Consider the following 11,307-nt stretch of genomic DNA (forward strand, 5'->3'; position numbering starts at 1 on the left):
AGTAAAATACATGTATAAGTTCTATAAATATATATATAAAAAAAGTACATTATAAATACGGTATACCTACATGTAGAATACGGTATACCTACACGTATAAATACGGTATACCCACGCGTATAATACAGTATACCTACACGTATTATACGATATCCCTACGCGCATAATACGGTATACCTACACGTATAAATACCGTACCCGTACACGTATAAAGCCCACAAATACAAGTATACATACGGTATATGTATATGTATAAAAGACTCTAGTATACGATGATATACTCACATACACTTGTTGAAGTGTACTCTCTCACTAAGGTTGTATACATACGACAACGTATTTCGACATTAAAAATAAATATTTTCAACACTTTTGTCGAATAAAGACATACACTTATATTTGTGTAACAAATATAAAGTCTTGAACCAAAGCATACACCTGAAACAAATGCCAAGATATTACTAAAAATACGCAAGCGTTCCAAAAACAAAATGAAAACAATAAACGTTCAAGATGAGCAACGAGTACAAGGTCTAGGAAGGACCGGTGTGTCTAATGAGTTAGAACCCTTGTAGGTTGACTCGCGTTTACGGAACACGTTGATTGAATATATCTCTCTCAGGAACGCAAAGCTGTGAGTTCATGTCCCCCTTTTCTCTTAACTGTTTTCGGATTTATAACTCTAGGGGGTGGAATACATGTCTCAATGGTATGGTTTAGCTAGGGAATGAACTGTTAGATCATGTGAGCGAATAGTAATCTCTCTTAAGTGCCATTAATCTTGTATAAGACCGAGGGCAAAAGTGGTAGATCTATCGGGTGTAGCGAGCCCCACTCTTGGGTCCTTGTGTGGCCCATGTTGTAACACCCCGTGTTTTCCAAAGTCAAAGTCAAAGTCAAGTGTTGACTGTTATTGGAATTAAAGATTAATAAAGATTAATTTCATTTTAGTTTCATTTTGATTTTCATATTATTTGGAGTAAGTGTTGTATAATCAAACTAATCGACCGATAATCGAACTGTGAATCAACGACCGACTGTGAATGATAGGAAGTAACAATGCAATAAAGCTAGTCAATCAATAATCAAGCTAATCAAATCAATCATCGAACTCAAGTGTGGGAATTTTAGTACTTTTTATACGTGTGTGTGTGTGCCTTATGTGTTACTTGTGCATGCTTACTTTTATGTTAAAGTGTGTGGTGAATCAATCAAACCAATCAAGACTCAAAGGTGAATCAAACTCTATCGAACTCGAATCCAAATCGTGGTGTAAGGATGCTTGTATGTTAGATATAGCAGTTGAGACTAAAAGTAATTTGACTAGGAATTCTATCATTCTCAAATCATCGTTCATCAAACTCGAAATATCAAAAATCGTCACAAAACACTCAAAACCAGGCAAGCCGATCGAACAGGGCAACCTGATCGAACAGGCAAGCCGATCGAACAGGGCAACCTGATCGAACAGGCAAGCCGATCGAACAGGGCAACCTGATCGAACAGGCTAGCCGATCGAACAGGCTGTTCGATCGTGCAGCTGCTCGATCAGGGATGCTGTTCGATCAGCTGACCCTTTCCTCTTTTGGAAGCCTATAAATAGGGCTGTCTTTGTCAACCTTTCCACTTTTGGAAAAGCTCTGACCGACCAGCCTCTTCTTCTCACTAAATCTCAGATTTCTCTCAAACCAGTAAGTATTTCACTCTAATCCTTGTACGTTTTTGTTCATTAATCGATTCTCCATCTTTCTATCTTTCAAAACTTGGATTTCAACCATGAAATCACCAAGATCTAGGTGTTCTTGAGTGATGTCATCATGGTGTTCTTGGTGTTCATCAAGAACTTCATGTTCCTGACTCCACTCAACCATGAATAAGCTAGATCTAACCGATTTCCACATCAATAACTTAAAATCTACCAAAGATCTTAACATTTCACGGTGGAAAAGGATTGGAAGATGGGTTTTCATCTATCTTTCAACTCTTTTACACTCAAAAAGGTGAAAACGAGACTTGAACCGATTTACAAATCAATTTAAACGAACACATGGTTCAAGATTCGGGTTCTACCGAGAGATATACCGATTCCGGGTTAAACGTTAAACTTGGGTTCCAAACCGTCTCTGACCGAGTTTGGGTGATTCCTGCTCGAGTCAGTAGACTAAGTAGGGACTTCAGCTTTGTGGTTCAACTCGTAGTCAAAATATCTCTAAAACATCAACAATTAACGGGAATAACCAAGTGTTAAGTGAAAGGTTAACCGAACCGAGAAGCTGGCCGAACGGCTAGGCTGTTCGATCGAACAGCCCAACCGAACGACTATGCCAGCCGATCGGCTAGGCTAACCGATCGACTAGCACTTAGTTCCCCAAACTCACAAGGTGTAGTATTGACGAGGTACTGTTCGATCGACTACGCCACTCGATTGTAATCATTACTGCTCGAATCATGAGATACTATACTTCAACACTTAGACTTTTCGAAACATTGGAATGTCACCCGATCGAGCATACCAACCGATCGAGTGACATATTTGAAAACAATGCAATGCTAACCGATCGGTTGGGCTAACCGATCGAACAGCTGTTCGATCGGCCAACTTGAAAGGTAGTACAAACCATCATACACAAACACATCCTTCACATCAAAGGAAGAAACAATCCACTTGAAGGAACCAGCCGATCGAGCCAACCAGCCGATCGAATGGATGTTCGAACGGACTTTCAAACCAATCGAACAGCCCACTCGATCGATCTGCTGTCCGATCGAATGGCCTACTCGATCCAAGTACATTGTTTACTTTTTCCGCGTTACTCATCGTTGTGTTATCAAACTATTCAGGCTAATCTATTCTCAGTGCTCCCTTCAATCCACGATCAACCACTGTGAGTATACTCGATCCCTTTTTGCTTTCAGCACTTTTGGGTGTTACATACGTTCTCTATCAAATTCACAAACAACTCAAACTATTTGAACGCTAACCTACTTGCATGTATTTCTTGTCTAAATGATTGCTGTTTATTATGTTTACACGTGGAGTGCTATCTACCTGCTTTAGCAACATAGTACTATAGTTTGGACTCAGCACCCGTTCACACGGGGGTTGCTAAGGACAATTACTTGCATGGATTACGGTGGTAATCATGTATTGCGAACTGTCTCGGACAGTCAACTCGAAGTCGTTGGTATCGATGGTCCCATGTTGATAATTTACATGCATCGTTTGCCCTTGTGTACGTGCTTGGTTATGCGTAAACTATTCGAACTCTATATGCTATATCAAACTTGTGTACTCACCTTTACATTATATGTATTGACTTTTACTTTAACGTATGTGACAGGTGTTTAAGCTACTAGCGTGCTAGGGAAGCGAGGCAATAATAAGCTTCTAGGAGCCTGTGACCTTAGGACAGTGTCCACGTATCTGTTCCAGGGCCATAATTATCTGTAGATCTTGTACTGGCACCTGTAGTCAGTAAGATTTACGGATAGCCGTCTAGAAGTCTTAAAACAATATTTACTTTCGGTCTGTAATAATTAAGAATTTGAGTTGTCGGAACAGTTCCCATATTGTTTAGTTGATTTCTATGATAACTTGATATTATTTGGGACACGGTATGGGACGTGTTATATAACTGAATTGTGTGATAGTTGTTGTGGAAACTTCTGAACAATCTGTTTCGCTCAGTGCCGCGCCCCGATGATTCCGCCATCGGTTGGGGTGTGACACATGTAGTGCTTTTGTTGTTCTAATCGGGTGTACCGGGGGAAATCCGCTAGGTTTGAGTGCTTCCTATGTCGCCACACATATTAATGTCCTTGCAAAACATTAATGATCTGTTCATAGACGCTATACATACCTGTTTGTTATAAAAGATCTCTCATATGTTTAAAGTTTTCATTGGAGCTCACTCAAAACACATGAACTCGCTCAACTTTTGTTGATATTTTCAAACTCACATGTATTTCAGGAAACTAATGGAACTTGGGTGCTGGTGTTTATTATGAAGCTTTTGGATTACAAGTCATCGATGTCATCCCTTTTGGAGGGTTTGGTCCATATATCTCATCTTCAATGAGATATATGATGCAAAGCCTTATGTTTTAAACTTATGTTGAACTCGTCTTTTGTAAAAACTTATAACTTATGTCATTTTTGAATTTAAAATAACTTATGATGTGTAATATTTTTATTATGTCAATGGATGAACATCGTATGTTTTAATCATGTAGTTGTTTACTTATATCGTACGCAATGAAAACTAATCAAGTTCACACCGCGCGCTTCCGCTAATGAACGGGTGTGACAAAACAAGTACTATAGCAGAAAAATACAGCCGTTGAATCATTATGCGACTCAGGACCCCCATTAATCATACTATAGCCTTAATTTAAAACCTAATCATCATGATCAAAATACGCGTAAGCCCTTTGTTTGATTTGTAACTTTTATTTGTCTATATGCCATTATACCGGTTGAACACATTCTAACAGACATACAAAATCAAACTTGAGGAAAATTAACTAATACTTAGTCATTCATAGTACGATATGCGGTTGCGCATGGCCATTAATTAATACCCGTCTATGAGCTCTCTTAGTAAGACTTATGGGTAATAGCCCTTCAGTTATAGGATCCTTAAGCATATCATGAATGTATTCGATACAAAACTTAGTTTCCTCAATTCGTTCATAAACGAATAATTAATTGCGTATCGAAACTTAATGCAGTACCTCTTGAACTGTTACTGTTCAAGGAGTTATGGTAGCTGACTTTATCACACTAATTCTTCAAAACATTAATTATATGGAGTCAATAACCTTATGAGTCCACTGATAAATTTCCAACAACATTTAGTGACCATGTTATGTCGTTATAACTTAGGTTGTTAATATCAGTGCATTATGACTCCTCCATGAAATAGGTTTTGTCTGCTGACATAAAAATATACCCGAAATTGCATTTTATAATCTTTGAATATCTCAAAGTTAGAGTAATAAACCGGTTTTAATTCTCACTTCTTCTTTAAATTGTAGTCTCTCGTTTCTTTTAAAGATATTGTAATACTCCATTAGATGCTACACATTAATTTAGACATATCTAGTGTGTTGCAATATGAGTAATATCTAAACGAGTATAGACTTAAACTTACATAAGGCTTCTAATTAATGAAGCGTAAATAAATAATCTCATTTATCCTATTGTCCTCTAAAGGAGAGCAATATTGATTGTTACATATGTAAGGACCCATTTAACGTTAAACTTATGGAACGAAACTAATATGCCATTGGGTCTATCTCAGTATGTTATGATATCAATCACGTAAGAGATATCTCTGAGTTTTATTATATCAAAGTTTGTGTTAACAATGCTTTGACTTATGTAACATATGCTTGTCAAAGAATGTCATCTATATAGACAAGTTTATTTTAGTTGCTCCCACTCATCTTGAGGTAGGTACATTAATCCACTTGATTCTTTGATGAAAATAATTACGTTAGCTTTTCATCACATTATGATGTTTGCATTAACCCATACATGGATATTATTGGCTTACAAATAAAGTGTTCTTTAACCTTCAGTTTGAAACTTTAGGTTGTTATCTAATGAACATGTAAATGTGTCAGCCATTTATTAGGGAAAATCGTTTTAATGTTCATCTAATGTAGCTTAAAACTATTATAAGCTACTAGAACAGTGATGATCCTCAAAGAAATCTTTTGTTAGATATGCAAAAAAGAGTCTTTAATAACTTATCTCTTCCTGAGTACAACCTTTGACAATCAATCATGCTTTTGAGTGTCTTAACGCTTATATTAGGATTTGGTTTAGTCATGAACACTCTTAGGTAACTTAATCAAATCCCAAACGTTATAAGAACACACAAAGTCAGTTTTACTAGAAAACTGTTTTATTCCATTCAAATGATTGATTTACACTAATGGCTTAATTTGAAGAGATAGGATCAGTAAGCATTTCCAAAATCCATTTCAACTTCAATTAGGGAGGTTATGTAATCATCAAAGTTAGTAGGCTTTTAAACCTAGATGACCTCCTGAGTTGATTATTGGGTTCATTAGAAGTTTCAATTTTATGGATTAGCTCTTGGTTAGGTTGCTATCATTTTCATTCTAAGTTTGTAAGAGTTGGTGCAGTATAGTGTACAAGAGGTGTAATCGGAGTTAAATTCGGAGTGAATTTAATGACACTCTTCCCCCCGCCTCTTGTATTCCTTGCAAGTCATAATAAGGACTTTGACTGCTCCCACTAACCTTAGAAATCTTTAGGAACTCAGCATGCTTAGGGTCAATACTTAACGACCAACAAATTCTAATAGAGAAAACAAATTAATGACATTAGTCGTTGTAGTTTCTCTTGTTGAGGATTATGTTAGTTTAGGTAAGAAATCTAAGTGCGCCCACAATTAAGCAACAATGAAACTTTTGTAAGAGTAGCATTAGATTTAAGGAGATAAGGTTTGATTGAACAGTGTCGTGATGGAGCGATGTCTTGTACAAGAGGTGGAAATTTAAAATTTTCAATCCCCCATCTCTTGCAACTATTGCAAGTTATTATTAAGACACTTAATGCTCCCACTGATCTTTAATATCTCTAGAATGCTACAAGAGAAGTTTCAATGAGCTACGTGACGTGGGAACCTATCACATATACGTTAGACTTTATTTGATTTCTTTAATGTCCAGATATCATAAGAAACTTTAAGGACATATTTAATAGAAATCTGATTAACTACATATATGAATAGAGTTCTTCTAAGACCGTAGGCCATATGCGACAAAATTTAGATACAAGTTGATAGTCTTTCAAATGATAAATGAATTATGTCTGAATATTCCATTTGGAATAAGTTCCACGAATGTCAATGAATGACTTATGATGGACCCATACTTATTCCTTAAGCCAAGTAATATTTAGGGCTGTAACGTCATGATTTAGAATCACTGAAAATGAGATTAGATGAAAAAATCATCCTCATTAACCATGTTATGATTTCTCATGAATTTTGGTTCTAATGGATGAAATTTATAAGTCTCATTTTCCTTTTGTCAAATTCTCATTTGCATGATGACAAAAGTTGTGAAAAAGTAAGGTATCATCTAGTTTCATCATAGTAATGTTTCTATCCAGATATTTAGAACAAATAAGATAAGAGTTTGAGATAAGTGTGACTTTATGTTGACTATGCAAACCTCACAACCTTCATAACATTGCTTAATTATGATACTATATTCTGATTAATCAGAATATATAAGGTATCGAAAAGCGTTGTTGGAAGACTGTTCATTATGGTTCTTATAGTCTTAACATTTAATTTTGTCACTAACTCTCATGTTAGTTATTTATCGAGTTCTGGTAAGGAAACGTATGGAACTAGAGTCAACTAATCATGTGTTAATTGGAATATTAAAATTATCAGACTTAAATATCATTAGTAAGTTACTACCTAATTAATTTATCCAACTGTTCTTTAGAATAATGGATAGTCTCGTTGCTTATGCCTAGTCTAATGACATAATTATGCAGTGAGATTTTCCCTTGAAGAACCTTAACGTTGGGATTAGCACTTGTAATTTGTCTATGGACTTTAGAACAATCCTCTCTTAAGGTTTTAGTGGTTGTAAGGTGAATAACATCTTATTTTCCAGTTTCAAACATTTATTTCTATGTACATATGTTGCTTATCAACACACTCGTTATACTTTGGTACTTTTGAGTGTTATAGCTGATTTATAATGCATCAAATTGTACAAATGAAAACTTAGTATGTAATGTACTGGAAAATGTACTTATTTCCATGCGTAAGCCCTTAACTTTATGGGTCATGGTATTGTACATTATAATATATTCACATATACCACTTAACCATATAATTTATAATTAGTTAAATGAAGACATGCACCTTAGGAGTTCTTGTAATTATTCCACAATTATAGATTAGGTTTAGGAAAAAATTAATCTGGAATAACTTTAGTGATAGCAATTATATTAGAGAGTTCTTGATTATCATAAGAGACATCATGTTCGATTTATCCTAATCATCATGCTCTACTTTTCTTCTGTAGTGCCTTATCAGAAGAGAGCAATAAGGATCATCGTGTCTTAAGAGATAATCAAGGATTTAATTTAAGAGCTAATTCTTATAGAAACTTTAAATAAAGCAAAACATTTTAGGCTTAGGAATTAGAGTGGATGAGATATAGATTTATAGAAGAAAATTATAGTGAGTAAAAATTATGGGTACTAAGAATAAGGCAGACAAAATGATCACAAAAATTAATTGAGGATCATTAATATAAGGATCATTATGTGAAGAGGTTGTGATATGTCTATTACTAACATCAAAATAACAGACTACTTAAAGTTCTACTTAAACGAAGACAAAACAGCTTTGGCCAGAAGTGTAATCATTTAAGCATATGTGCAAAGTGGTTGTAACAAATCAGCTTTGGCCAGAAATTGAGATAAACACTTTAGTTATGCACTTGTTGAGTATGCCATCTATGAATGAATTAAATCAGCTTTGGCCAGAAATTAAGACATTCATGCTTATGATGCACACACAACATAGCTTTCGTAATACTTGGATGATAAGTAGATGCATCAAGTCAGCTTTGGCCAGAAATGATGCATCAGAAGTTCATTCAAGTAAAACCATTTTGGTTTTGTAAAACATTATTTGATCCTCATTAATTAACTAACTAAAAATTTTTCTTTAGTTCACATTTAAATAGCTTAAAATAATGAGATTGCGAGTCGCAACCACGATCTCGACTAATGACGTTATGGTTGCGAGTCGCAACTACGGTCTCGACTAATCACGTTATGGTTGCGAGTCGCAACTACGGTCTCGACTAATCACGTTATGGTTGCGAGTCGCAACTACGGTCTCGACTAATCACGTTATGGTTGCGAGTCGCAACCTCATGGTCTCGAGTGATGACGTAATGGTTGCGAGTCGCAACCTCATGGTCTCGAGTGATGACGTAATGGTTGCGAGTAGCAACCTCATGGTTGCGAGTGATGACGTTATGGTTGCGAGTAGCAACCTCATGGTTGCGAGTAGCAACCTCGCTAACAGCTGTTAATTGTGATATCATAACCGAAAATTCGAAATTAAGGGATTTTGTGATATTATTTCCTGTTTTAAAATGATCTAATTTTATCAAGTATTTCGTAAATCATAATCTGTTTATCTTTTAAACAGTTTTCTAAAAACTTTAGAGGACAAAATAGATTAAAACCAGGAAAAACACTTAATAATCCAAATCATATTCCAAATCATAAAGGAAAATTCGAATTTTGACTAAGAACATTATGAACCCTAAATAAAAATTACTCAAACATACATCCGAAATCTCTGGAATATTATTACACATTTAAACATATTGATTTCGGAACAGTAAAACTTCATGAACATATTCATCCGAGATCCATGATTCATGATTCAGATCCGAGATGACATAATTCAGATCCGAGATGATATTTCGGATGATGATGACGAAAAATATTATGGTTTTATAATTCTGTTTTCCAGATTTATTCCAGATTTCGGATACAAAAAACAGAACCGACTAATCAACATATGCTCTGATACCACATGTTGGTTCAGTTCTGTTTGTGCATGAAGGAAAACAATATAAATCATACCTGTCACAGCAGATGGTGCAGAGGAGAATCCAGTAATGGAGTTCGACATGCTTGTCATCTTGATCTGGTTCCTCCTTAGGGTGCTGACTGATGATGGGGCTAAGAAACCGAAAAGGGTATCGGTTATGGAGAGGAGGTTTCGTGATGATGTTATGGCTAATGGGGTGTGTGAATTGTGTAACTGAGTAACCCCTTAACCTCCACATAACTCTCCTTATATAAGCACCCAGGAGGAAACCTAATTAGTTACTAAGGGTAATATGGTCCATCAACAATTACCAACTAATTAAATAATAGGTTCTAATATATTTTGATCTCTATAATGTAAATGATTAAGATGGCTATAGATTAAATATTAATACGTAATATATTTAATCTTACATAGATTTGAAAGATTAGAATTATAAACTCAACGTATTTTAATATGCATACGACCACGAATAGCTGCATTTGATTTTAATTAGATTTCTTTGAAAATCTACAAAGGTAAAACATATAAGAATTCTACAAATGGGAAAGATTAGACATATAAACTTAACACATTTTAATATTCACATGACCGTGAATAGTTACATTTCATATTAACTAAGACTAAACGGAGTGGGGCGTCTCCCCCTCCGACGCCGCCCCAAGCCGCCCCAAACACCGCCCCCCATAAGCGTCCCCAAGGGCGTTCCCCCTTTGCTCGTCCTCTTCTCGTCGCCACTCCTCTCACACAAATCAACTTTTGGCACAAAATTCCAAGAACTCCCCCCCTCCAAGCCGCCCCAAGCCGCCCCAAACACCACGCCCCCTTTTTTGCTCAAAATCCTCTGATCTGACGTGGCGCCACGTGTCACAAGACGCCCCCTCTAAAGGACGCCCCACTCCCTTCGGTCTAATTATTTGAAATTTGAAAATTTCATTATTTAGCATCGTATAAGAATTCTACAAATGGCATAGTGTGAGTTGTTACTTCACCCTACGGACGACATGTGACATAAAAAGCTAGTGAAATCATTGTTATGGTCAAATATCATCAAATTTCTTTGATACAAATAATTCATAAAGAAAAAAAAAGTATTATCATTATTTTCAGCAAATTGCTTGCTTATCTTGACCAATAAGGATGAACAGTAAAATCACGCATGGACAATATCAGTAGTTGCCTATTTCCTACCACCTTCATCATCACCAACCCTAACTCCGTCATTTATATACATACCGCTTTTTAAAACGATTTATTTTAATTCGAGCTCATTATGCTTGGAAACCATTTTAACCTTAAACAAATTAATATTTTCTAAAACGTTTGTTTTAAAGGCCATGGGTGTCATTAGACCTGGCAAACGGGTCGGGTCGGGTCGGGTTGGGTCATGGGTCAAAACGGGTCCGGGTCAAAACGGGTTCGGGTCAAAACGGGTCAGTTAAAAAATGGGTTGTTTTGGTTCGGGTCGAAACGGGTTCGGGTCGGAACGGGTTTGGGTCAGAACGGGTTCAGGTCAAACGGGTCCGGGTCAGAACGGGTTTCGGGTCGGGTCGGGTCAGATAAAAAATGCTTTTCAGCACTTTGGATCAAATTGGTCACAGATTTTAAAATGCTTTTCAGTGTTCTCTCAGCAAGCTCCATGTCATCTTGAAGCTGCAGAACGTACTGG

The sequence above is a fragment of the Helianthus annuus genome, chromosome 7 (genome assembly GCF_002127325.2).
Source record: "Helianthus annuus cultivar XRQ/B chromosome 7, HanXRQr2.0-SUNRISE, whole genome shotgun sequence".
Classification (NCBI taxonomy): domain Eukaryota; kingdom Viridiplantae; phylum Streptophyta; class Magnoliopsida; order Asterales; family Asteraceae; genus Helianthus; species Helianthus annuus.